At 50.2% G+C, this 26,420-nt stretch overlaps 1 long non-coding RNA gene across 2 annotated transcripts in view; it reads left to right on the plus strand.

Annotated features, from left to right (window-relative positions):
* Nucleotides 1-21,054: 21,054 nt before the first annotated feature.
* LOC140425766 (uncharacterized) overlaps nucleotides 21,055-26,420 on the plus strand; it is a 120,141-nt gene continuing 114,775 nt past the window's right edge. For both annotated transcript variants that reach the window (XR_011947989.1, XR_011947988.1), the window contains exon 1: nucleotides 21,055-21,106. This is a non-coding gene — a long non-coding RNA (uncharacterized lncRNA). The remainder of the gene's footprint in view (nucleotides 21,107-26,420) is intronic.

Raw genomic sequence — 26,420 nt, forward strand, 5'->3', positions numbered from 1 at the left:
CCATCCGGGCCGGAGAATCGAGCGGGGGGGCCCGCCAACTGGCGCGGCATGATTCCCGCCCCCACCGAATATCCGGTGCTGGAGACTTCGGCAACCGGCGGGGGCGGGATTCACGCCAGCCCCTGGCGATTCTCCGACCCGGCGGGTGGCCGGAGAATCTCGTCCCTGATCTCGCCCTGAAATGGCGAGAAGGTCATTAAGTTTAATTTTCATTTATTTCCATCTCACTAGCAAGATTGAAGTCGAATGCAGTGGCCTCCCGGGAGTCACCTGACTCCCCAGTGAGAAGTCAAGGACGAGAATGGAGAATCCCCAAGTCTGCGAGAAATCGTTTTCACCCAAACTTGCTGCCAAAGAAAAGTATTCGTCCCATTCTACACCAAAACAGAACCCAAGAGTGCAAGGGATTTGGGGACTAGTTTTGTTTGCAATTTATCAATACCTGTTCATAGTAACTATTTGATAATAATAATCTTTTTTGTCACAAGTAGGCTTACATTCACACTGCAATGAAGTTACTGTGAAAATCCACTAGTCACCACATTCCGGCACCTGTTTGGGACTTGTGGGAGGAAACCAGAGCACCCGGAGGAAGCCCATGCAGACACCAGGAGAACGGGCAGACTCCACACAGACAGTGACCCAAGCCGGGAATCAAACCTGGGATCCTGCAGCTGTGAATCCATAGTGCTAACCACTATGCCACCTTGCTGCCATTGGTATGGCCAATGAAGAAATTTGTGGGTATTTTTTTAGCTTTCTGATTTTACTTTCCTTTCATGATATTTTTCAATTCCTCTAATAATAATCAATTCTCATTACTATTGTTTTTGGTATGCTCTTTTATGATTCCTATATGTGCGAACAATACTGCATATTTGTTATGAATTTGCACGAGCCAAATATGAAATGTAAAGAGCAATTTTACAAATTGTACTTTGGAACAAAAGGCCCTGAGTAACATGGAACTGTAATGGATGAGAATCACATAAGTTAATTCAAATGTTGATATTAAATTAAGTTTATTTTGCGTCCCTTCATAAAAGTTCAGTGGCCTTAAAATGTACCAATTAATGATTTTTGTGCAGAGACCTTCGATTGTTTTGTCAGTCATATGGGCATGTTGATCCGCTTATTTTAATGGGTTAAATGCCTCTGTTGCAATAGCCATTTGGGGATTTCAAATAAACACATTAAGTGTTCATGCACGAAAATTTGTACAGTGTTTTGCAGGCAGAAATGTGATATATAACCCACATGAGGTGAGTTGTGACACCTGTCAACATAAAATACACAGCATGGTAATCAGATGAAGTCATGCTGACCCTCATTGAATGCAAACTCCACAGGACAGAAACTATAAAAAGAATATTCATGTTCTGATGTTCTGCTTATGTAAGGGATGAACCATAAATGATGGACAATTAAAATTTTACTGTCAATTCAAGCACTCTGTCATTATCAGATGAGACTTTTTCTTCCAATGTGTACAATTACCATGAATTATTTTCATCCATGTGTGATATCTGATGGATGATAATTTGATTCAAGTTACAAAATGTAAATAGTACTCAAACTTTTTTAAATTGTACAACGTTAAAGAATCATAAAATGTAACAGAGCAGAATAACGGCTGGGATTCTCCGAGCCGAAATCATGCAGAGCGCGGGGGCGGAGAATGGGGCGTTGGACCCGCAACACCTTTGCACGATTCTCCGGCAACCGGAGAATCGGCAACAATTGCGCGCACGCGGTTGATACAGCGCCGGTCGGGAGCCATTGAAAGAGGCCCCCGCGGCGATTCTCCGCAGACGACAGGGCAAGTACCCGCTGTCGTGGTTCTAACATGGTCCCACCCGGCGGGAGCTCGGAGTCACGACTGTGGTGGCCATCCTGGTGGGGGCAGGGGATCTGTCACTGGTGGGGGGGGGGCCTCCACGACGGCCAGGCCTGCGATCGGGGTCCACCGATCTGCGGGCGCACGCAATCTGGGGGGCGCCCTACTTCTTCGGTGTCAGTCCGCTGTGTTAGGCCGCCATGTCACGCGGGCCGTCGGCCAGAAGTGCAGGGCCCCGTATCGCCAGCAGGAGCTGCGTGGAGTACTCTGGGGTCCTGCAAGCCCCCTTAAAAACGCAGAAATCACCCCAGACTTTATAGAAATTTAGTCTGAGTGATTCGCGCCCGTTTTCTCGCAGGCGTGGGGCCATGACCCCATTATCGGAGAATCCCGGCCAATATTCGTACTATACAAGTGGCAAAAATGATCATCTCCAACAAGAGAAATTCTAACCATCTCACCCTGACATTTAATACCATTGCTGAATCCCCCACCATAAACATCCTGGGTATTTCCATTGACCAGAAACTGAACTGGACAACGACAGGGTCACGCAGGTAGAGACCACAAGTGCTCCTTTCCCGCATGATTCCCGGCCCCGGAGATCAGAGAATCATGGAAGGCCTGAGCATAAGGTGCCGGGCTCACTAAATAGGTGTAAACGAGTAATTAAAACAAACTGACATGTATTTACACCCTCCCACTGGTGCGCGGTTGTGGTCCTCGATTACGGCACCAGCAGCAGGTCGGAACATCGCGTTCTAATGGGCCCCTGCCAAAGCCTGACATCGATCCCGATTTCTGGATTCTCCGCCGCACCATGGATCCTGATACCAGCGTCTGCCGACGGAGAATCTGTGCCGTAGTCTCCCAAATGGAGAATCGCATCCTGTGTCCGCTTTTGGCCGCACATAAGTAATTTCCTGCTGGGCCATTTGTCTGGCTGCCCCAATCTTTCTCCCCTTTCAGCACTCCCTCCACCCTCTATTTTTGAACCCCCTCCCCCCCAACCTCAGGGAGGCCTCTGGGAACATCTCTCACCCACCTGCCCACCTGTTAAGGCCACCCACGAGCCTGAATCCTGGCAGCACGACCCTGGCACCCTGAAATGTCCCTTGCACCCTGACAGTGCCACTCAGGCACTCACCCCTGGCAGCACCATCAAGCTACCAGATTGTCCTAAAAACATACGTGGTTCACTAATGAAGGAAACCTGATGTCCTTATCCAGTCTGGCCGATATGTGACTCCAGACCCTCATCAATGTGATTGACTCACAACTGCCCTCGGAAATAGCCCATCAAGGCACTAATTTATCTCAAGAGAAATGAAGGATGGGCAATAAATTTGGCCTTGCCAGTAATGTCCACATCCAAATTAGGAGCAGGAGTAGGCCTCTCAACCCTTTGAGCTCACTCTATTATTCAACAAGATAATTGCTGATATCCTTTCACCCCCTTGCCAATCAAGAATCTAGCTAGCTCTGTCTTGAAAATCTGCTGCCACAGCCTTTTGAGGAAGAAAGCTTCAGAGATTCCGAACCATCTGAGGGAAAAACATTCTCCTCACCTCTGTCTTAAATGAGTGACCCCTTATTTTTAAACAGTGACCCTCTTGTTCTTGATTCTCTGACAAGAGGAAACATCCTCTCCATGACCACCATGGATCTTAAAGTTTTCAATTAAGTAATCTCTTCCTCTTCTAACACTGTAAGATTCACCTGAGGAAGGAGAAGTGCTCCGAAAGCTAGTGATACGAATCAAACCTGTTGGACTTTAACCTGGTGTTGTAAGACTTCTTACTGTGCTCACCCCAGTCCAACGCTGGCATCTCCACATCTTCTCACATTAGTGGATACAAACCTGACCTGTCCAAACATTCCTCATAAGAAACCCGTCCATTCCTGGTATTCATTCAGTAAGCCTTCACTGAACAGCTTCTAATGCAGTTACATATTTCCTGAAATAAGGAGACCAATACTGTACACAATACCGGTATTGTTGTAATTGGTTTATTTGAGGTATTTTGAGCTGGTTTAGCTCAATGGGCTAGACAGCTGGTTTGTGATGCAGAACAAGGCCAGCAGCCAGTTTGTCCCCCCGTGTACCCGAACAGGTGCCGGAATGTAGTGACTAGGGGCTTTTCACAGTAACTTCAATACAGTGTTAATGTAAGCCTACTTGTGACAATAAAAAGATTATTATTAATTAATTCCCCTCACAATAAATGGTAACATTCTATTTGCTTTCCTAAGTGTTTGCTGTACCCGCATACTCGCCTTTTGTGATTCATGCACTCGGACACCCAGATCCCTCTGCATCTCAGAGCTCTGAAATCTCTCACCATTTAGAAAATATGTTTTTTTTATTCTTTCTGCCAAAACGGACAATTTCAAACTTACTCACATTATACTTCAATTGCGAGAATTTGCCCACACACTTATGCTGTATATGTCCCTTTATAGCCGCGTCATGTCTTCGTCACAGTTTACTTTCCCACCTATCGTTGTATCATTAGCAAATTGAGCAACTATACTTTCGGTCCCTTCACCCAAGTCATTTATATAAATTGTAAAGGGTTGAGGCCCCAGCACTGACCCCTGCGGCACACCACTCGTCACATCCTGCCAACCAGAAAAAAGACCAATTTATGCCTTCCCCGTCTACAGAAACTCTTACTGTCCATCTTTATATTACATGCTAGCTTCCACTTGTCCTCTAATCTTTCCCTCCTTATCAATCTGTTTATCATTCTTTGATGTTCTTTATATTCTTTCCAATCTTCTGATCTGCCACCCGCCTTTCCATAAATATATACATTTTTTAATTTAATAGTGTCTTTAACTTTTTTAGTTAACACAAATGACAGGCCCTCCCATTGGAATTTTTATTTCTCATTGGAATGTGTCTATTCTGTCTCTTCTTAAATATCCCTTTGAACATCTGCAACTGTTGTTCTGTCCCTGAAGCATATTTGCCAGTTCACTTTAGCTAGCTCAGTTTCCATTGTTTCTCATTGCTGCCATTATTTAAATTCATAATACTAGGCTTGGATTCATTCTTCTCCCCCAGAAACGGAATGTGAAATTCAATCACTACATTATCTCTGCAATCTAAAGGTACCTTCGCTTTGAGATTATGAATTCATCCTCTCTCATTGCACAGTATCTGGTTGGCTCCTGAATGTGCTGTTCAAAGAAACTAAGCTGAATACCTTCTATGAACTCTTCACCTACACTACTTTTACCCATCTGATTTTTCCAGTACATATGGAGATTAAGATCCCCCATGATTATCGGCAGACCTTTCTGACAAGCTCCCATGATCTCTTCTTTTATACTCTGCCCTATCATGTAGTTACAATTAGGAGGCCTGTGCATCATCCCAACAACTGACTTGCCTTTATTAGTTTCATCTCACCCAGAACGGTTCTACATCCTGGTTTCCTGAACTTAGGTCATCGCTCACTAATGTGCTAAACCATCAATAATTAACAGAGCCACCCTTCCATCGAAGCCAAACTTTCTGTCCTTCCTAAATGTCATGAACCATTCAATATTCAGGTCCCAGTCTATGCCATCTTGCAGCTATATCATATTTAATATAATTTTGGATTATTTTTATCGAGTATCTCTTTTTACTTTACTTTCTCCCTCTAGATAGATAACCTAAATGCTTATCCCAAATACTCATTTGTTTATCATTTTGCAATACTTAATTTCGAGGATGAGTAGAATCACTGGAGGTCCTGATTAAATTAGCAAATGGGGTTACAAATCAAGAGCTAATAAATTAACTACTTTGATTATTATTTCATTCTTGTTTCCCTTTTAAGATAGTCATTTCTCCAAGCAATACAGTCAAACTTATTTGGCTAGAAATTGGCATGCCCCAGTTTTTGGACATGTTGTTGTACTCAGTAATCTTCCCACACCGGTTATGAACAAGGTGGACAATATCTACAATTGGTGCGCTGACCTATTTTCAATGATTCTAACACGGCCACTCACTGCACTCCTCTCTGTGGCCGTGCTGCTGGGGTCAGGCTGCAAAAACACATGTGGCAGGCAACCTTCTCTTTTTAAAGATGCAGTTGCGATAAAAGGGAAATTGTACTAATGGAGTGATGGCTGTTGGATAATCATTTTGTAAGAGTCAGGTTAAAGACAGATGTCATAGCGTGCCAGGAAAAAGGGCTCTCTGCTTCAGAGATGACACCCTGGAGACACTGGTGAGACAAATGCTGACCATGCCTTGTGCTGGTGAGCAGGAAGCCTTTGAGGCATACCCTCAGAGAGGAACGAGAGAAGATGGCAAGGACAGTTAATGCCCAGATTGTCACCCTGGAGACATGACAGCAGTGCTGAAAGAGGTTTATTGTCTTCATTCGATGTTCAAGGTGACTGCGTGCATCTGCAAACCACATCTCAGACCCATTACACCACACATTTCTCACACAGCTTAATGTTCCATCACTGTTCCAGAGCACACACTAGCACTCAGAACTCCTCTATTTTCCTCTTAGTGCACCTCAACAACTCACACATTCCAACCATGTAAAACACCACACTCCTCCACAGGCCTTTGCAATCCTCCAGCTATTCAGCTGTGGTGGGTACTTCACCCAAGCACACTGACAACCCGTCACCGACATTCTTGTCACTCTCTCTCACGAGAAGCTGGCCCACAACATACAGAGGACAGGCAGAGTATTGACATGTCTGTATCCCTTCAGCACTCTCGAGGAAATTGTCCATGAAATCATCGACCAGTGCTGAGATTTAATTGAATATTCAAAAAATAAATTAAGTGTGTGCCATGGAGAATAAAGTTGATAACTTATTATTGGTAAATGACTATTATCTGTTTGTGAACAGAAGTTAGGATGAGGTGCCTTATTGCTTCCTACTGTAAGGATTATTACTCATGCCTATGTGGTAACATCTACAACTGCAACAGTTATAATGGAAAACAAACTGGAAAGTAATCAATACAAGCACAGCACAATGGCACAGCGGTTAGCACTGCCGCCTCACAATGCCAGAGACCCGGGTTCAATTCCGGATGACTGTCTGTATGGGGTTTGCATGTTCTCCCCCGTGGGTTTCCTATGGATGCTCCGGTGTCCAAAGGTGTGCAGGTTAGGTGGATTGACCACGCTAAATTGTTCCTTAATGTCCAAAGGTTGAGTAGGATTATGGTTTGAGGCGGGAGAGTGGGCCTGGGTAACGTGCTCTTTCAGAGGGTCGGTGCAGACTCGATGGGTCGAATAGCCTCCGCTGCACTGTAGGGATTCTAGTCTATGAGTGTAATACAACACCCATCACTCATTGGATGGCTGCTCCCATAAAAATACTCAAGCAGCTCAACATTTTGCAGGACAAAACAATCCACTTAATTGAACTGAATTTCCTCCACAAGTGCACTTTAACTGCTATATGCCTTCACTACAAGATGCACAATAGTCACTTTTGAAGCTCACTTTGACAGCACACACTCCCCACTCAACATTTTCTACCAAGGAATGAGGAAAATAACATCACCGGGAAGCTTTCTTACTGCCTTGGACACATGATTGTCCTTTTATCATTGCTGGGTAAAAATCCTGGAATTTCCTATGGAGCACTATAATGGAAGCATCATTACTGCAAGCAAACGGCTCAGAGAAAGCCCACCATCACTGCAAGGCAAATATGGATGGGCAAGTAATGTGTGTCATGATATTCAAACACACACATCATGATAGACACACCAACAGACAATTCAGAACACACAACACCACAACCAAGGACAACGGCAACATCGAGGGACGCACCGCGCAGGCGCACCCAATGCAAGATCGCACTGCGCATGCGCAGTGGCGCAACGAACGCCGTGACGTCATGACGTGCGGCAACTGTGGAGCTGTACACTTAAAAGGGCATTGTCCTGCTAAAAACCGACAGTGCCTCCGATGTGGCAAGGTGGGCCACTATGCTGCCTACTGTCGTGCGGCTCAACCCATGGATCCTACACATCTCCGACAACCTCGCAGACACGTCAGGACCGTCTAGCCCACGCATCAAGACTTCCAGCTAAATGATGCAGATGACCAGGATGCCTTCCGGGTTTCCGTCATCGATGTAAACAGGGTCAACGCCATCAATCCGGCCGATGAATGGAGTGCCACCCTAACGGTCAACCCGAATTCGTCGCACACCCATTAGACTGGACTTATAACACTGTTCATACGTTTAAAAAGTTAAACACTACTGTATTATAACCTGTTGTTGTTTATCGTTCCAGATATCGTTTGACCGGACCATTATTCAAAGTTTTTTTTCGCATTCATGTTTTGTTATGGTACAACCTCGTTAGCATGACGCACCCGACATCGCCCCATGTAAATAGTTACGTCATATGCACATGCTGTACACAACACACACACACTCTTAGATGCACTCACGGCACGATTATATTTATAACCACGTAGGCACATATCTTTGTAAAAAGGGGGATGTCATGGTATTCAAACACACACATCATGATAGACACACCAACAGACACATCAGAACACACAACACCACAACCAACAAAGACAGGGACAGTATAAAAGGACAAACACGACACCTGGTGGGTAGTAGATCTGGGGTCAAGGACAACGACAAGACCTGTTTTAACATCACAGACAGGGAGTCTCCACGTGCAGAGTATCAAGACAAAACTGTAGATAGTAAGTTTGAATAAAACAGCGTTGTACCAAATACAACTGTGTTGGCTCATCTGTGTGTCAGAACGCCCAACACCACAATGTGGTCCAGCTAGTGCGTCACTCACACGCCAAAGAGAAATACAGTGATTAAAAAACAGAAAGCATTCTGCTAAAGACACTAATCTGATGAAAGGATCATACTTGAAATGGCAACTAACCCTTTCATTGTGTTCATTTTGATTTTCGTTTCAGCTTTTATCCAATTATAACTATTCAGGAAAATTGATTAAGCTCGTAAGGTTGCAGACAAATTCAGCAAGAAAGCAAATCTTTGGGGCAGCACGGTAGCATTGTGGATTAGCACAATTGCTTCACAGCTCCAGGGTCCCAGGTTCGATTCCGGCTTGGGTCACTGTCTGTACGGAGTCTGCACATCCTCCCCGTGTGTGCGTGGGTTTCCTCCGGGTGCTCCGGTTTCCTCCCACAGTCCAAAGATGTGCAGGTTAGGTGGATTGGCCATGATAAATTGCCCTTAGTGTCCAAAATTGTCCTTAGTGTGGGGTGGGGTTGCTGGGTTATGGGGATAGGGTGGAGGTGTTGACCTTGGGTAGGGTGATCTTTCCAAGAGCTGGTGCAGACTCGATGGGCCGAATGGTCTCCTTCTGCACTGTAAATTCTGTGAAAATCATCTGAAGAAAGTGGTGACAAATTAAACAGCACCGTGCTGTTTCCCAGTTGTTTTCCTGCAGCTCCCACACCTTGGCAAGAATTTCTGCTGAGAGTATACGTAAATAAGTCAGGGGTAACGGCAACAATACAGAGGAAGATGCACTGAATACAAGGTGGCCCTGAGTATCAATGCATTCAAGCAGGTTAAATGACCTGTGCCAAGAAAAATAATTGATTCCAGAAGTTTAAATTAATGTAGTATGAAATCAATGGTTATGTTAATAAGCAGGTCAATTGAACTGTTACTTGGCCATTTAAGGACAGACTTTTAGCTGTATGTCGGTTGCACATCCTGTGGGAGGTGGCAACTCTGAACTTTCATTGAGCAAGAGCAGTCTAATATCCAGTGACATTCCTTTTGGAGTAAGTGCCCTAAGTTAGAGAGATAACTTTGATCACTGCGGGAGGTGCATGAAATTTAATTTGATGACTGCTCTGCTGTGAATTGTATTACACTGAAAGACTGAAACAATCATTTCAATGAACATAAAACTTCAGCTTATCTGAAATAGATGAATTATGCTTAAATATTACCTTGGATGCACTCAAACAAGAAGTTGTTTCCTCACAAATGTGTAGGTGAACACAGGCAAGTTGTAAACACAAAAGGAGGAGAGGAATGTAATATGATGTGTCCAGCACAGCATGTTCATTATTCTCAGTTTATGAGTTATGTTGCCTGTGCTACTCAATGATTATTTTTGCATACTGGCCTACTGTGCTCCCTTAATTTATCTTATACTCGGTGACAGGGCAACATTAGAACCATTTGAGAGTCACTTCCCTGAATTGAGGACAGAGACAGTTTTGCCTTCCATGCTACTGAGTCTGGTTTGATCTAAAACAGAGGACCAGATTTTCAAAGGCCACAAACCTTTAAAAATGGTGGGTGGGGTCGGATGCTGAAGTCTCAGCAATTGCCGTCATCCAATTTTTGGTAGCAGTGGGAAGTGGGCGGGGCAGGAAAGGTGAACTCAGCATGGCCATTGGAACTTACAGCTGAGATCAGACAGACCGCATTTAGACTATTCCAAGAGCCTTAACTCAGTGTGTGGTCACAAATTGATGAAATAGACAAAATTGCACTTTGAAGGCAAGAAACGGTTTATTCAGTGTCATGATCTGAAGTTTTTGAAAAAAAATGTCTTGCTCTTTAAGCTTTAAGAAAAGGCTGAGGCTGAAGCTGTCACTGACCTTTTAAAAAATAGAAAAAAACCTGCATCTGGTCATGCAGTTTCAATACAGTTCTTTGTTAACATTTCCACAAGAGGTATTACAACATCATTCCGAATGCTTAACTGAGGGTGAAAAGCTATAATCATCTCGGCAGGAGATTCTGAGTTCACACTTTATTGACAGTTTAAAGATGCTATTAAAGGATTAGTTGTCTTTGATGTGGGTTCTGAATGGAAGTTCCTTTGTTGTTGTAAGATATTAACCACCCCAAGCACTTTCAGCCAAGAAAATAATTTGCTGCAGGATTCTCCATCAGCAGGATTCTCCACTTCACCGGCATCACACCCATGCCCACGGGGTTCCCAATGGTGTGGGGTGGCCACAATGGGAAACCACATTGGCTGGCTGGCGGAATGGAGGATCCCACTGCCGGCGGGGGCACGCCGCCCCGGAAAACGGGGCTGGCGGGACAGAGAATCCCGTCCTTGAAGTGTATTTACTAGAAGCACAAAATCATGCTTGGACAATCTCTGGGACGTCCAGGTGATTGACTAAAGGATCATTGGCAATAGCTTGTGAGTTGGTCTTGAACCTGGCTCTCTATCGAATGCAAAAAGGAATTCCTAGGCAAGCGACCACTCAGAAGCGATGACTGTAAGAAATCTCCAATTTTTTATACCTATTATATTACATCTCCTACTCCCCAAAGGGTCTCTCGCACCAGGCTCACACTTGGGTTGGGGTTTTTATGTCCCAGAGGTTGGAGGCGAACCAGCAAGTGAGACCCCCCTCACCCCATGCCCCACTGCACCCCCCTCACCCCATGCCTCACTGCACCCCCTCACCCCATGCCCACTGCACCCCCACACCCCATGCCCCACTGCCCCCCCACCCCATGTCCCACTGCACCCCGTCACCTCGTGCCCCACTGCACCCCCCTCACCCCATGCCCCACTGCACCCCCTCACCCCATGCCCCACTACATCCCCCCACCAAATGCCCCACTGCCCCCACACTCCATGTCCCACTGCACCCCCTCACCCCGTGCCCCACTGCACCCCCCTCACCTCATGCCCCACTGCACTCCCCTCACCCCATGCCCCACTGCACCCCCCTCACCTCATGCCCCACTGCACTCCCCTCACCCCATGCCCCACTGCACTCCCCACACCCTATGCCCCACTGCACCCCCCTCACCCGATGTCCCACTGCACTCCTCTCACCCCATGCCCCACTGCAACCCCCTCACCCGATGTCCCACTGCACTCCTCTCACCCCATGCCCCACTGCACCCCCCTCACCCCATGCCCCACTGCACTCCCCTCACCCCATGCCCCACTGCACCCCCTCACCCCATGCCCCACTGCACCCCCCTCACCCGAAGCCCCACTGCAACCCCCTCACCCCATGCCCCACTGCACCCCCTCACCCCGTGCCCCACTGTACCCCCCTCACCCCATGCCCCACTGCACCCCCACATCCCATGCCCCCCTGCACCCCCCTCACCCCATGCTCCACTGCACCCCCACATCCCATGCCGCCATGCACCCCCCTCACCCCATGTCCCACTGCACCCCCTCACCCCGTGCCCCACTGCACCCCCCTCACCCCATGCCCCACTGCACACCCACATCCCATGCCCCCTGCACCCCCCTCACCCCATGCCCCACTGCACTCCCCACACCCCATGCCCCTCTGCACCCCCCTCACCTCATGCCCCACTGCACTCCCCTCACCCCATGCCCCACTGCACTCCCCACACCCCATGCCCCACTGCACCCCACACCCCATGCCCCACTACATCCCCTCACCAAATGCCCCACTGCCCCCCACAACCCATGTCCCACTGCACCCCCTCACCCCGTGCCCCACTGCACCCCCTCACCCCATGCCCCACTGCACCCCCTCACCCCGTGCCCCACTGCACCCCCCTCACCCCATGCCCCACTGCACCCCGACATCCCATGCCCCCTGCACCCCCCTCACCCCATGCCCCACTGCACTCCCCACACCCCATGCCCCACTGCACCCCCCTCACCTCATGCCCCACTGCACCCCCCCACCCCGTGCCCCACTGCACCCCCCTCACCCCATGCCCCATGCAACCCCCTCACCCCATGTCCCACTGCACCCCCTCACCCCGTGCCCCACTGCACCCCCCTAACCCCATGCCCCACTGCACCCCCACATCCCATTCCCCCCTGCACCCCCCTCACCCCAAGCTCCACTGCACCCCACATCCCATGCCCCCCTGCACCCCCCTCACCCCCTCACCCCATGCCCCACTGCACCCCCACACCCCATGCCCCACTACATCCCCTCACCAAATGCCCCACTGCCCCCCACACCCCATGTCCCACTGCACCCCCTCACCCCGTGCCGCACTGCACCCCCTCACCCCATGCCCCCCTGCACCCCCTCACCCCATGCCCCACTGCACTCCCCACACCCCATGCCCCACTGCACCCCCCTCACCTCATGCCCCACTGCACTCCCCTCACCCCATGCCCCACTGCACCGCCCTCACCCGATGTCCCACTGCACTCCTCTCGCCCCATGCCCCACTGCACTCCCCTCACCCCATGCCCCACTGCACTCCCCTCACCCCATGTCCCACTGCACCCCCCTCACCCCATGCCCCATGCAACCCCCTCACCCCATGCCCCACTGCACCCCCTCACCCCGTGCCCCACTGCACCCCCCTCACCCCATGCCCCACTGCACCCCCACATCCCATTCCCCCCTGCACCCCCCTCACCCCAAGCTCCACTGCACTCCACATCCCATGCCCCCCTGCACCCCCCTCACCCCCCTCATCCCATGCCCCACTGCACCCCCACACCCCATGCCCCACTACATCCCCTCACCAAATGCCCCACTGCCCCCCACACCCCATGTCCCACTGCACCCCCTCACCCCGTGCCGCACTGCACCCCCTCACCCCATGCCCCACTGCACACCCACATCCCATGCCCCCCTGCACCCCCTCACCCCATGCCCCACTACATCCCCTCACCAAATGCCCCACTGCCCCCCACACCCCATGCCCCACTGCACCCCCTCACCCCGTGCCCCACTGCACCCCCTCACCCCATGCCCCACTGCACCCCCCTCACCTCATGCCCCACTGCACTCCCCTCACCCCATGCCCCACTGCACCGCCCTCACCCGATGTCCCACTGCACTCCTCTCGCCCCATGCCCCACTGCACTCCCCTCACCCCATGCCCCACTGCACTCCCCTCACCCCATGTCCCACTGCACCCCCCTCACCCCATGTCCCACTGCACCCCCCTCACCCCATGTCCCACTGCACCCCCCTCACCCCATGTCCCACTGCACCCACTCACCCTATGCCCCACTGCACTCCCCTCACCCCATGCCCCACTGTACCCCCCTCACCCCATGTCCCACTGCACCCCCTCACCCTATGCCCCACTGCACTCCCCTCACCCCGTGCCCCACTGCACCCCCCTCACCCCATGTGCCACTGCACTCCCCACACCCCATGTCCCACTGCACTCCCCTCACCCCATGCCCCACTGCACTCCCCTCACCCCATGCCCCACTGCACCCCCTCACCCTATGCCCCACTGCACTCCCCTCACCCCATGCCCCACTGCACTCCCCTCACCCCATGCCCCACTGCACCCCCTCACCTTATGCCCCACTGCACTCCCCTCACCCCATGTCCCACTGCACTCCCCTCACCCCATGTGCCACTGCACTCCCCACACCCCATGTCCCACTGCACTCCCCACACCCTAAGCCCCACTGCACTCCCCTCACCCCATGTGCCACTGCACTCCCCACACCCCATGTCCCACTGCACTCCCCACACCCCATGTCCCACTGCACTCCCCACACCCCATGTCCCACTGCACCCCCCTCACCTCATGCCCCACTGCACTCCCCTCACCCCATGTGCCACTGCACTCCCCACACCCCATGTCCCACTGCAACCCCCTCACCGCTGTCCGCCTGTCTAATGATACGTGCTGTCTTGTGTCTTACAGGTCCAGCCGCCAGTGGTCCCGGCCCGTCTAGCATTGCAGGCCCATGGCCAGTGTCAGGCCCAGTGGCCCCCAGGGACAAAGGCCATGGCGAAGAGGCCAGACACCATGGAAGCCCTTCTGCTGACACAGAGACCCAGGAGACAGAGACACAGAGGATGGACACCCAGGACCGAGATGCACACAACACCGAGAACACTGACACACAGAGCACACCAACCCAGAGGACAGACACACAGAGGACGGTAACCCAGAGGACTGACAGACCGGATAGTGAAACGCAGACGGGGGCGAGCCAGGGCCCGACGCAGGACACCCCGGTCTTTGGCTCGGACGATGACCTTGACTTCTCGGCACTGCTGTCACCCACACCCTCAACCATCGCAGAGACTCACACCCTCCACCATCGCAGAGACTATCACCTCGGTTGGGCACATTAGTGATGAGGCTTCTGGGACACTGACTGGTGCACCACACAAGCCATACCGGTACAGCAGGTGAAGGTAGAAGCAGGCAAAGGGTCGGACGGTCGGAGGGCAGCCCAGCCCCAGCAACCAGCTGCCGCCCAGACGGTTCCCGGGTTCCTGGACTTACCAGACCCACCATACACCCGATGCAGTTAGACTCCCAGGGACTAGACAATGGGATGACGGCCGGCGTCCAGCAGCTGCAGACACAGGTGGAGGAGTCCATCAGTGTCCACGAGCAGGAAGTGGTGCCGGTCATGGCTGCCACCCAGGCCGACACCGCACGGGTGGCGTCCGCGGTGGAGGCAATGGGGGCAATGGTGTCGGCCATGGGTCAGGTTACGCAAGGCTTGGGGCTTCATGTGCATGTGTCATCCATGGCCCAGGACAGGGCTGCCCTCTCACAGGCAGCCATGTGCCAGAGCCAGCTGGACATTACAGCCGTGCTACGCAGTCTGTCCGGGTCTCAGCAGGCCATCGCTGAGAGCATCAGCGGCATTGCCCAGATGCTGGATGGCGTCGCACAAGCCCAGAAGGAGGTGGCGCAGTCCCAGACAGGGATGGCTCACGCCCTGAGATCCATCGCTGCTAACGTTCAGACCCTGGTTGATACCACAGCGGGCCTCCAGGACTGACAGCGCCAGGTGTCGGTGGTGCCTCGTGGCTTGTCTCCGCTTGCACCCCCATCCCATAGAGAGGCCTGGGGACCACCGGGCACCCCGAGCGAGGAGGAGGGGCTGGGGCCTGTGCCGGTGATTCCTGCAGGGGAGGACCCAGAACACCGCAGCACCTCGGACTCCCCCCGTTCCGTCCCTGGTGCATCTGGTGGGCAGCTGGCAGAACAGGGTGGCACCATGCCATCCAGGACGCCTGAGGAGCAGCCTGGCCCATCCAGGCTGGGGTGCCCCAGGAAACGAGTGCCAACGTGGAGCCAAGTCGCAGGGCAGGAGTCTCAGCAGTCCGCCTCCACCCCTGCTGCACCATCTGGGGAGGCACAGAGACTTAATGGTAGGGCCTGTAAGGCCAGGAAGTTAGACACCAAGTAAGTTGGCATGAGTGCAGGGCACAGATAAGTTATAGGGGCTAGGGCACGTGTATATAACCTTTCTAATTAAACTCCCTGTTACACCAATGCAAGCTGCCTCTGTGCTGTGTCCGATGCCGATGCCTGCGGGGTCGGGTAGGGGACTGAGTGGCAATGTGGTCGAGGGGTGATGGAACGCTGAGCCCCTGTGGGTGTACTTTGCGCCCCCCCCCCCCCCCCACTGGATGTCCATGCCACCCCGCCCCCAGCGATTCGACAGGGCCATGCGATGGAGTGTCCAGCACTCAGACAGGGACAACCCAGGTGGAGGGCGTAAATGTGCCATGAGCCAGACATTGTCTAACAATTTTGAGCTCACAGCTCATCGCAAAGCGGGTTGTCATCATCCTCCATGGCATCGAGTACACCCGCTTCCACAAGCAACCGTGTGAGCCCAGCCCGTTGTGCCGCAAGTGGATGTGTAATGGAGGGGTATGGTGCATGAGATCGTGTGGGTGTTGTGAGAGGTGGGGGTGCGGGGTGGAGAGGTGGTGCCGTACAGTGGGGTCAATGCCCGTGCTCAGCGAGGCCCTACCACCTAATTGCTGAAAGGTGCGGCGACCAACGCCTCCCGTGCTCGCTGGCCGAGCCGGTGGCATCGTGCAGCCTCCCGTCCATATCCAGCTCCCATGTCCCATCAATTCCCCCCCCTCCCCATCCTCCTCATCTGGAGAGCCGTGCCCTTCCTCGGGCTCCCCCTCGGCCTCCTCCTCCTCCAGCACATCGCCCCTCTGCTGGGCTATATTGTGCAGGACGCAGCAGACCACGACGATGCAGCCGACCTGCTCCGACGGGTACTGGAGGGCCCCTCCAGAGCAGTCCAGGCACCTGAAGCGCATCGTCAGCAGCCCAAAGCACCTCTCGACCACACCCCTGGTCGCTGCATGGGCATCGTTGGAGCGGGTCTCCTCGTCGGTCTGTGGCCTCTGTATAAGCGTCATCAGCCAGGACCGCAACAGGTAACCCTTGTCGCCCAGCAACCAGCCCCTCAGCCGGTGGGGGGGGGCATACCTTGAACATGGCAGGGATGAACGATTGTGCCAGGATAAACGCTTCATGAACACTGCCCGGATACCGATGCGCAGACGTGCAGGATCTTCATATGCTGGTCGCAGACCACCTGAATGTTCATGGAGTTGGTCCTCTTCCTGTTCATGAACACGTCCCTGTTCTCCGCTGGTGGCCGCATGGCGATGTACACCCCATTGATCGCCCCCTGGACCATGGGTATCCTGGCCATGGCTGCAAATCCTGCTGCCCGGGCATTCTGGTGGGCACGGTCCACAGGGAACTGGATGTAGCGGGCCGCGATGTTGCACAGGGCGTCAGTCACTGCACGGATACACCGGTGCACCGATGCCTGGGAGATGCCGGACAGGTCCCCACTCGGCGACTGGAACGACACTGTGGATAAAAGTTCAAGGCCATCGTAACCTTGAGGGCCACCAGGATAGCATGTCCTCCCCCTGTCTCATGCGGTGCCAGGTGTGCCATCAGGTGGCAGATATGGGCGACGGTTTCCCGGCTCATCCGGAGTCTCCTCCTGCATGCGCTGTCCGGCAGGTCCTCGAAGGACATGCGGCGCCGGTAGACACGAGGCCTCATCAGGCGCCTCCGATGCCGTGGCACCTCAACCTCCACCTCCTCCTCCTCCACCTCCTCTTTCACCTTCTCCTCCATCTTCTTCTCTTCCTCCTCCTCCTCCCCCCCATCCTCATCAGTATCCTCATCCTGTGCCTCGCCCCCATCGTTGTCCTCCTCCTCCTCCTGCACCTGTCAGGCGGGCGGCCCTGCAGCCTGAAGGGGTGCCAACTGGCTCTCTGCAGCCCATCCCTCTGCTGCAGCCACTGCTGCCACCGGCTCACCTCCTGCCTCCGGATCGTGAGCCAGCTCGACAGGCTCCCGATTTTTAAAAGCAGGTTAGAACGGCGCTGGTGTGACCTGGGGTCATGCCGTCGGGACTTCGGCCCATCCAGGTCACAGAATCGCTCGGGCCCCGGAGAATCGCTAAACGGACCCCCTCTGGCGATTCTCCGGGCCGCTCGGCGCCGATCACGACCACGCCGTTTTGGCTTATTGGGAGAATTGCGAAACGGTGTTGGACCGGCGTCGCGCCAAAAACCGTCGGGAACGTGAATTCTCTGAACCGGCATGGAATGAGAGTATCCCACCCCACGTGTCTAGAAATCCTGGGCGGGATTCTCTGATGCTGAGGCTAAATGTTGACGCCGTCGTAATCGCCGCCGCGTTTCACGACGGCGTCAACTTGGCCCCAGGAGCATCGCTTCTGACCCCTAAGGGGGCCAGCATGGCACTGGAGCGACCCACGCCGCTCCAGCTGCCAATACGGGTGTCAGATGCGTGCCGCGGATTTGCACATGCGCAGTGTGACCGGCGCGATTGCGCACATGCACGGTGGCTCCCTTCTCCGTGCCAGCCCCATCGCAACATGGCACGGAGCAAAAGAGGTCCCCAGCCTGAGAGGCCGGCCCGCCGATCGGTAGGCCCCAATCACAGGCCAGGCCACAGTGGAGGCCCCCTCTGGGGTCGGATCCCATCTCTCCCCCCCCAACAGGCCGCCCCCGGATGGATGCAAGGCGAGGTCCCGCCGAGTAAAGCCACACGTGGACGGTGCCGGCGGGACTCGGATTTTTTATGCGGCCACTCAGCCCATCCCGGATGGAGAATCGCCGGGGTGGGCCGGACCGGTGTGGAGGGGGGGGGGGGGGGGGCGGCACGCGATTCGCACCCGGCCCGGCGATTCTCCAGTCTGGCGTGGGCTGTGAGAATCCCGCCAATGATCACATTAAACTGGTGTAAAATTGACTCTCAAGCACCCGCATGGCAGTATGGCAAGCTCATTCTGCAGCAGAAATTTACCACCTTCCATATTGGATTGGGCTTCTTCATAGGAATGCCAGAAACATTTAAAACATTTAATGCAATATTTTAAAACTAGCTTGGCATTTGTAGTGTTCCGACCCTTTTGTGAAATCAGGTTGGCCCCAGCACCTGATTCACCTCATGATAAGTTCGCCCAGCAAATCACAGCAGTAGTAGGCAGCAACTTAACTGCTGGTCTTTGTTTTTCCAGCAATTTGACAGCATCACCTTCTTTTATTTATTCAGTAAATTAATCTGGCTGTCTCTTCAGCATTGTTGTTATCACAAGTCCCGATTAGTATTTCTTTGGTAATTCTCCAGTCACTTACATTGCTTCTGATTTTTCTGTTTCTTGTCTCTTCAGAGTTTGAGTCAATCAGCAAATGGTTCAAAAATGTCCAGCGAGAAAGTGTGACAGAAAACCTGACAGGAAAAGGCTGAGCGGAACGTGGTACAAGAATTAAATATATATTTGTGCAGTAAGGAAGGATGTTATTTTTACCAAGATATTGGAAAGAATGTAATTAGAATAGGACATCATCTCCTTCCATACGGCTGGCAGCAAAACAGCAACATAAATAAGCAGTTGCTTGTGCCACCAGGCCTGATGGTTTTGGATGGACATCAGTGGTGCTTCTGATGGCAGAGTGCAGACAAAGTGATTCGTTGTTGAAGTTGGCCATAATATTTGATTGCAAAATAGAAGCCATCCCCAGATCCATGAAGGCCGGTGATGTGATTGTTGACATTGTTTTTCACAGAGTTGTACCTGCCATCAGGCAAAGCACCAGCGATAAAATCATAATCACAAAGCAACAACTTTCAGATAATTGCACATGCACAAACCAGCAACTGCGTTTCTTCTTTAAAGTGTATCTGATAGCCCTAGAAACTGTTCTGCTATGGGCACCAGACAGTTTCTATAAAAATAAGGAGGAGCAGCCGGCGTTATAGACCTGTTGCTGGAAATAATTCTGCAATATTAGTGCAACATTAGACTGTTGTAACAAAATTCAGTGCGGGTGTCTCCCAATGCCAGTAAGTCATGCTGTACTGTAACAGTGACATCGATGTTGGTCAATCATCAGTGTCACTAAGTAAAATGACATGTCAATGGTGGAAGGTTTTTCTGCATGATTACTGGGAGCTAGGTTGAAACTGCCCAAATTAATTTTGTTTAAGTCTCTTAGCGGAAAGAGATTTATATCCCATCAGTCTGTGGGATTTGACTTAAAATCCCACAGGGAGTGGAACAGTCCTAACTCATTGTGTCACATTGTCCATTCATTATAATGAATGTTATACAGGATTTTTTTTAATGTGGACAACACTGATTTAGTAATTATCATAGAATCCCTACAGTGCGGAAGGGCACATTCAGCCCATTGAGTCTGCACTAACCCTTGGAAAGAACACACCACCTAGGCCCACGCCCCACCCTATTCCTGTAATCCCACCTAAACCTTTGACACAAAGGGTCAATTGATCATGGCCTATCCACCTAACCTGCTCATCTTTGGACTGTGGGAGGAAACCGGAGCACCCAGAGGAAACCCGTGCAGGCACAGGGAGAAAGTGCAAACTCCACACAGACAGTCACCTGAAGCCAGAATTGGACCGGGGACCCCAGGCTGTGAGGCAGCAGTGCTAACTACTGTGCCACCGTGCCGCCCTTATTGAGTTTTGCGTAGTAATTCAAGCTCACATAAGATAAAAGCATTGTTTGCACTTTTGTGGAAGCTTTATTGTTGTTCACAAACATTCAACACTCATTGCATAAGAATTTGCCTTTGTTTCTATGGAAACCCTAACCCTGCAGAGCTTTGTCATTAACAGATAGTGATTAGGAATTGAGTGAAATAGCTATCCTCTCTCAGTCTGCTATTGAAATTCAATTTACTAGGTGCTGGGAAAGCATTGGGAGCTCAGTGAATACTTTATTAGCTAGATGCCTCTCTCTGTTAGTAGCAACAAGAATGGTACTATTTTTACAAGCCAATGAAAAATATTCAATGTTAGCATACTGTGCAACTACAAATGAAGGTCTGCCAGATTGTCACTGACATTTCCCCAGGGTAATGAATATCTTCTTGAAATAATCATTTGATGAAAAATTAAAATTGGATTATGTATTAACTACTCTTCCTAGTCACCGAGCAAGTTTGAATGCATCGAGTATAATGCCCTGGTTATTTGGAGCCCAGAACTTCCTTTAATTCAAAATAGAGCGTGAGTAGTGCATCTGCCCTGTGGTCAGTTCTTATTTCTTAAATCTCTTCCTTCTCACAGTAGAAAATGTTCCAGGGCTGCCTCTCCTATGGGCACACACTTCTACTGGTAATAGGTGAAGATGTAGAATTCAGAAATGTAGATATGGCTGTGTTGAATCATACTGCCTTACAGATTTACCAACTTGCCCTATAGTCACATAATCATTGTGATTTTACACAGAAATCTAACCATTGCACAAAATACTATTGTGAAACAGTGCTGTCTACTCCATTTTAGAATAATTGTTGGGCAATTCGGAAAGCAGGCTAGGCCACTTCATACACAATGACAGGAAACGTGGGTGCTTCTGATTTGTACTGGCATTCGTACCATCTCTAAATGTGGTCATGTAGGAATAAGATTGCGATTCGGTAATCAATCGTGACAGGTCTGTGTTTTTGCAGTGATTGTATTACCTCCAACTGTGGACAGCCTAAAGGCAAGGTTTCTATAAAAAGATGAAAATTGACTAATACTGTATGGACAGCTTTACAAACGACAGGTTTTGCAGAACAACAGATTTGTCTTATCAACTTGTTTACTTACAGTGATTGTGCAGATAATATACCATCATTTTTAACAAAAACTCAGGAAATAATTGATTTTGAAACGCATCAAACATGAATTTCAAAACTGCAGCTTAAAATAAATTGAAGGAAAATGGAAACAAGAGAAAATTTCTTGATTGTGCCTCTCGTCGATGACATTGGTCAAAATCTTTCAGCCTCCGGATCTTCAGAGGCTTGACGTATGACTGGTGATGCGAATCAGGATCCTGCAGAAGTCCTGACACATGAACCCACGCATGAATTGTCCAGACTGTTTAAACCTCTTATAAGCAATTCCCCTTCCCGTAGGGCCCGGCGCAAATGTCTTTGACTGAGTTATACTCAGAGTACTTATGTTGATAGTCATCCAGGAAATCGTTAAAGGGTATCCCGATTCCCAACACCTAATAAATTAAACTGAATTGAGGTATATGGGGCATCCGCCCCCTCCCCCTTCCCCCACCCCCCCACCCACACCACCACCTCCCTCCCCAGGCAATCATAGAGGGCTCCCTGCCCCCACTCACTGCCAGACGATCATTGGCGGTTCCCTTCTTCTCAGCACCACGGAAGAATCATGGCATGCACCCCCTGTACCCTCTCCCTCCCCCCATACCTGCAACTTCCCCCACTCAGAGCTAGTTTCCCCAGCCCCTCACCACACAGTCATGGACCCCCCTCCCCGTCATGGGACTCACAGGTTGGCACTGCGAGGCACCTGGCAGTGCCAACTTGTACCAGGAGGAAGTGCCAAGGGGCAGTACCCTGCATGTCCCTCGGGGACTAAACTTAACTTTACACCCCCAGAGATAGCTCCTCAACTGTTTCTTGTTTTTCAATACCTGTTATAAACCTCGCTGAGGTGACTATTAACATTTATTGAGGGAGGGATCATGTGGCAGGGTGCCAATTAATAATATAAATATTTATTAAAAATGCATTTGAATAAGATCCCCGCCCTTTGTAGGTGTGAACCTCGTGACATCCCGTTTCCCAATTCTCTCTGGATTTTCCACCCACGTTGCCATTCTCATCCATGCATTCATCCATCTACCCACCTTATCATATAATCACCTACCCATTACCCATTCACCAATCCATTCCCCCACTTGTCCACCTCAGCCACTCATCGACCTATCCATCCACTCAACAATCCACTCATTAACCCACAATTAAAGATTGGACATTTAAACTTACCAGACAAAATACGGTGGCTAGTGCTGTACAAAGGAGTGTACTGTCTTCCCCTCACTCTATTATGCTATGACACAATTTCCTAAGTAATGCTGCACTGCACATTTCAATGACAGCCAGGATCAGAAGATCCCAGAACAAAATTGTAGCAGAGCATGGTTGAGAGAAACTTTGCGCACAGCTGCAATGCATGCAATATTCTTCACTGATATGAATGCATTGCAGCTGCATCCCCTGTGTGCGTCCAAACATATTGAATTGATGTTAACTGTTGTCACCAGCCCAACCAGCTGATATGGTGTCAGGATGCCTTCTTTGACCAATACAGGTCTGTGCTACCCACTCCTGGAAAAATAAGCAACACACAGCAAGGTGGGCCCCACAGTAGAATTGTTTAAAGGGGCAGGTACCCTGATTGCAGCCAAGTGAAATTTATGGAATGCTTTGGCTCATTTGCCAGAGAGCCTTGCAACATCCTCATAAAGAATGACAAGGAGTAGGTGAGTTGTCGAACAGATAAAAGGATAGAAATGACAGTTACTCTGGATCAGCAGTACCATAGGGTGATGGTGCAGATGCTATGAAAAGGACAAGCCCAACACAATAACCTCTATCAACTTGGAGCCTGACCCCTTCTATGCTCCTTAATAGTGACAGGAGCTGCCTAGAAGGTCAACCAAAGTGGCCGGCATCTCAATATGCATGTTTATTCAGCACTCTCCTGTATTCTACTCCATTAAAGCCCTCATTGAGTAATCTATAGCAGAAATCACCTTGCAATCTGGTGAATTGGCGCACAAGTTATCCATTATCCCATGTCTGGTGGCACCTTCTGTGACTTACCATGTGCTGATTCCAAATCTGCACTGGCCTCAAAAGTAAATGCAGTGCCAGTGTCTGAGCTGGAGCCTGGAAGTGTCAGGTCAAGTGATTGGGACCATTTTATCAGTGTTGTGTCTCTTTGTCTCCTATTCCTGTGATTGTTGTGACTGGACAGGTGGGAGTTCTTGAGTGTCTGAAAACAGGAAATCAGAAGGGAAAGGGGAAGGGAATAGGGTGGGATGAAGGAGCCCTATGGTGGCACCTGCAGCTTGCTCATCACGGCAGATAGCAGGATGAAGGGGAGGTGGGGACTGTGGTGTTCTCTGCTTTGCTTTACCTGAATGGATTGGATGCGTAATGTTGAACAAAGAAAGAACCATTGTTTGCAGCAAACTACCCAGTCTTCAGAACAGTGACCACGACACCACACAACCCTGCCATGGCAATCTCTGCAAGACATGCCAGATCATCGACATGGATACCACTATTACACGTGAGAACACCACCCACCAGGTACGCGGTACATACTCGTGCGACTCGGCCAACGTTGTCTACCTCATACGCTGCAGGAAAGGATGTCCCGAAGCGTGGTACATTGGCGAGACCATGCAGACGCTGCGACAACGAATGAACGGACATCGCGCAACAATCACCAGGCAGGAATGTTCCCTTCCAGTCGGGGAACACTTCAGCAGTCAAGGGCATTCAGCCTCTGATCTCCGGGTAAGCGTTCTCCAAGGCGGCCTTCAGGACGCGCGACAACGCAGAATCGCCAAGCAGAAACTTATAGCCAAGTTCCGCACACATGAGTGCGGCCTCAACCGGGATCTGGGATTCATGTCGCATTACATTCATCCCCCACCATCTGGCCTGCAAAATCCTACCAACTGTCCTGGCTTGATACAATTCACACCTCTTTAACCTGGGGTTACCCCATCTCTGGATCTGTAAAGATTTAATCACCTGCTAATGGTCGCATTCCTAGCATTGTTTGGCATCTTTGAATTTGTCTATATATGTGTTTCTGGAACATACCTATGCATTCACCTGAGGAAGGAGCAGCGCTCTGAAAGCTAGTGACATCGAAACAAACCTGTTGGACTTTAACCTGGTGTTGTAAGACTTCGTATTGAACAAAGAACACCAAGCTTTGTCAGCGAACAAAACTAATTAATTAACACTACTAAGTAAGATTCGTACATATTCCGAAAGAACAAGGTTACTATATTAAACTATGCTATCTCTAACTACAGAACTCACAAATACACAACTGATCTCCTTCATGCCTAACCATCTTCGATCCAGAAGTCACATGATATATATATGACTACTCTGTGGTTCCCTCTCGTGGTAAAAAGCATTATCATTAACTTGTTAACTCTTTACATCTCAGTTAATATACATATCATGATAGGGATTGAGATGCACTTCACGGGGTACGGGGAGGAACGAGTGATCGATCTAAGGCTGGCAGCATATGTAGTTCTAGAGGGTGAGGTGGGGTACCCAATATTAGGCATGATATTGGGCATGAATCCTAAGTGCCTGAGAATGCTGCTCTTTCAGTAATGGGGATAAAGTGTATTGAGCTGTGTGAGAGGCTAATGGATCACTCATGTGCCGTGTAGGAAATGCAATGCAAAGATGCATTCACTGATGTTGACAACCCGTATGAGGTCATTGGACATCTTGTGGCATTTCAGGTACAATAGTACCTCTGCCCTTGCCTACCTCCGCTGTCATTGCTTCAAAGATAGGGGTGCTGAGAGCAGGCCAGGTACTGGGAATGCTGGCAAATAGACTTTGGGAGATTGTTGTAAGTTATAAAGCTTTCCTTGCTCAACAACAACACTGGCCCATATTCAAAGCCTTTTCAAATTTTCCTACTGTATTTACCCTGTCTATCAAAAGCAGGATAAATCCAGACTGCCAATTACCACACCATCAGTCCACTCTCTGTCAAGTGATGGAAAGTTTCATTACAATGCTATCAAGCAGCACTTACGCAGCAATAATCTGCTCACTGATGCTCAATTTGGATCCTGCCAGGGACACTTAGCTCCAGACCTCATTGCGTCCTTAGTACGAACATGGCTAAAATAGTTGAATTCAAGAGGTGAGGGGAGAGAGACTGCCCGTGACATCAAGCATTTGACCGACTGTGTCACCGTGGAGCCCTTCAAAATTGAAATCAATGGGAAGAAAGAAGAAAACTCTCCAGTGTTTGGAGTTATACCTTACAGAAATGAAGTTGGTTGTTATTGCTGAAGATCAATCATCCCAGCTCCAGGACATCATTTCAGGAGTTCTTCAGGTTAGTATCCTAGGCTCTACCATCATCCGGTGCTTCAAGACCTTCCCTCATGATTGCACAATGTTCAGCACCATTCTTGACTTCTTGGATACTGTATCCATATGCAGCAAGACCTGGACAACATTCATGTTCGGTTTAAGAAGTGGAAATAAAAATTGGTTCACTCATGTGCCAGGCAATGATCATCTCCAACATTCTTGCGTTCATGCATAACTGATTTCCAGAAGCTATTCAGTTAAAAACAATTCCAGCTCAAGTAGTGGTGGAAAAGTTGACGTAGTTCTTCCCAAGCTATGGCCTACCTTTAGGAGAACGATCTGACCAGGGTTTTAACTTTATGTCTAAAATTTCTATCTGGCAAATTTAAATATTGGTGGATGTTCAGGATAATGGC

This window comes from Scyliorhinus torazame, chromosome 6 (genome assembly GCF_047496885.1).
Source record: "Scyliorhinus torazame isolate Kashiwa2021f chromosome 6, sScyTor2.1, whole genome shotgun sequence".
In the NCBI taxonomy this organism is placed as follows: domain Eukaryota; kingdom Metazoa; phylum Chordata; class Chondrichthyes; order Carcharhiniformes; family Scyliorhinidae; genus Scyliorhinus; species Scyliorhinus torazame.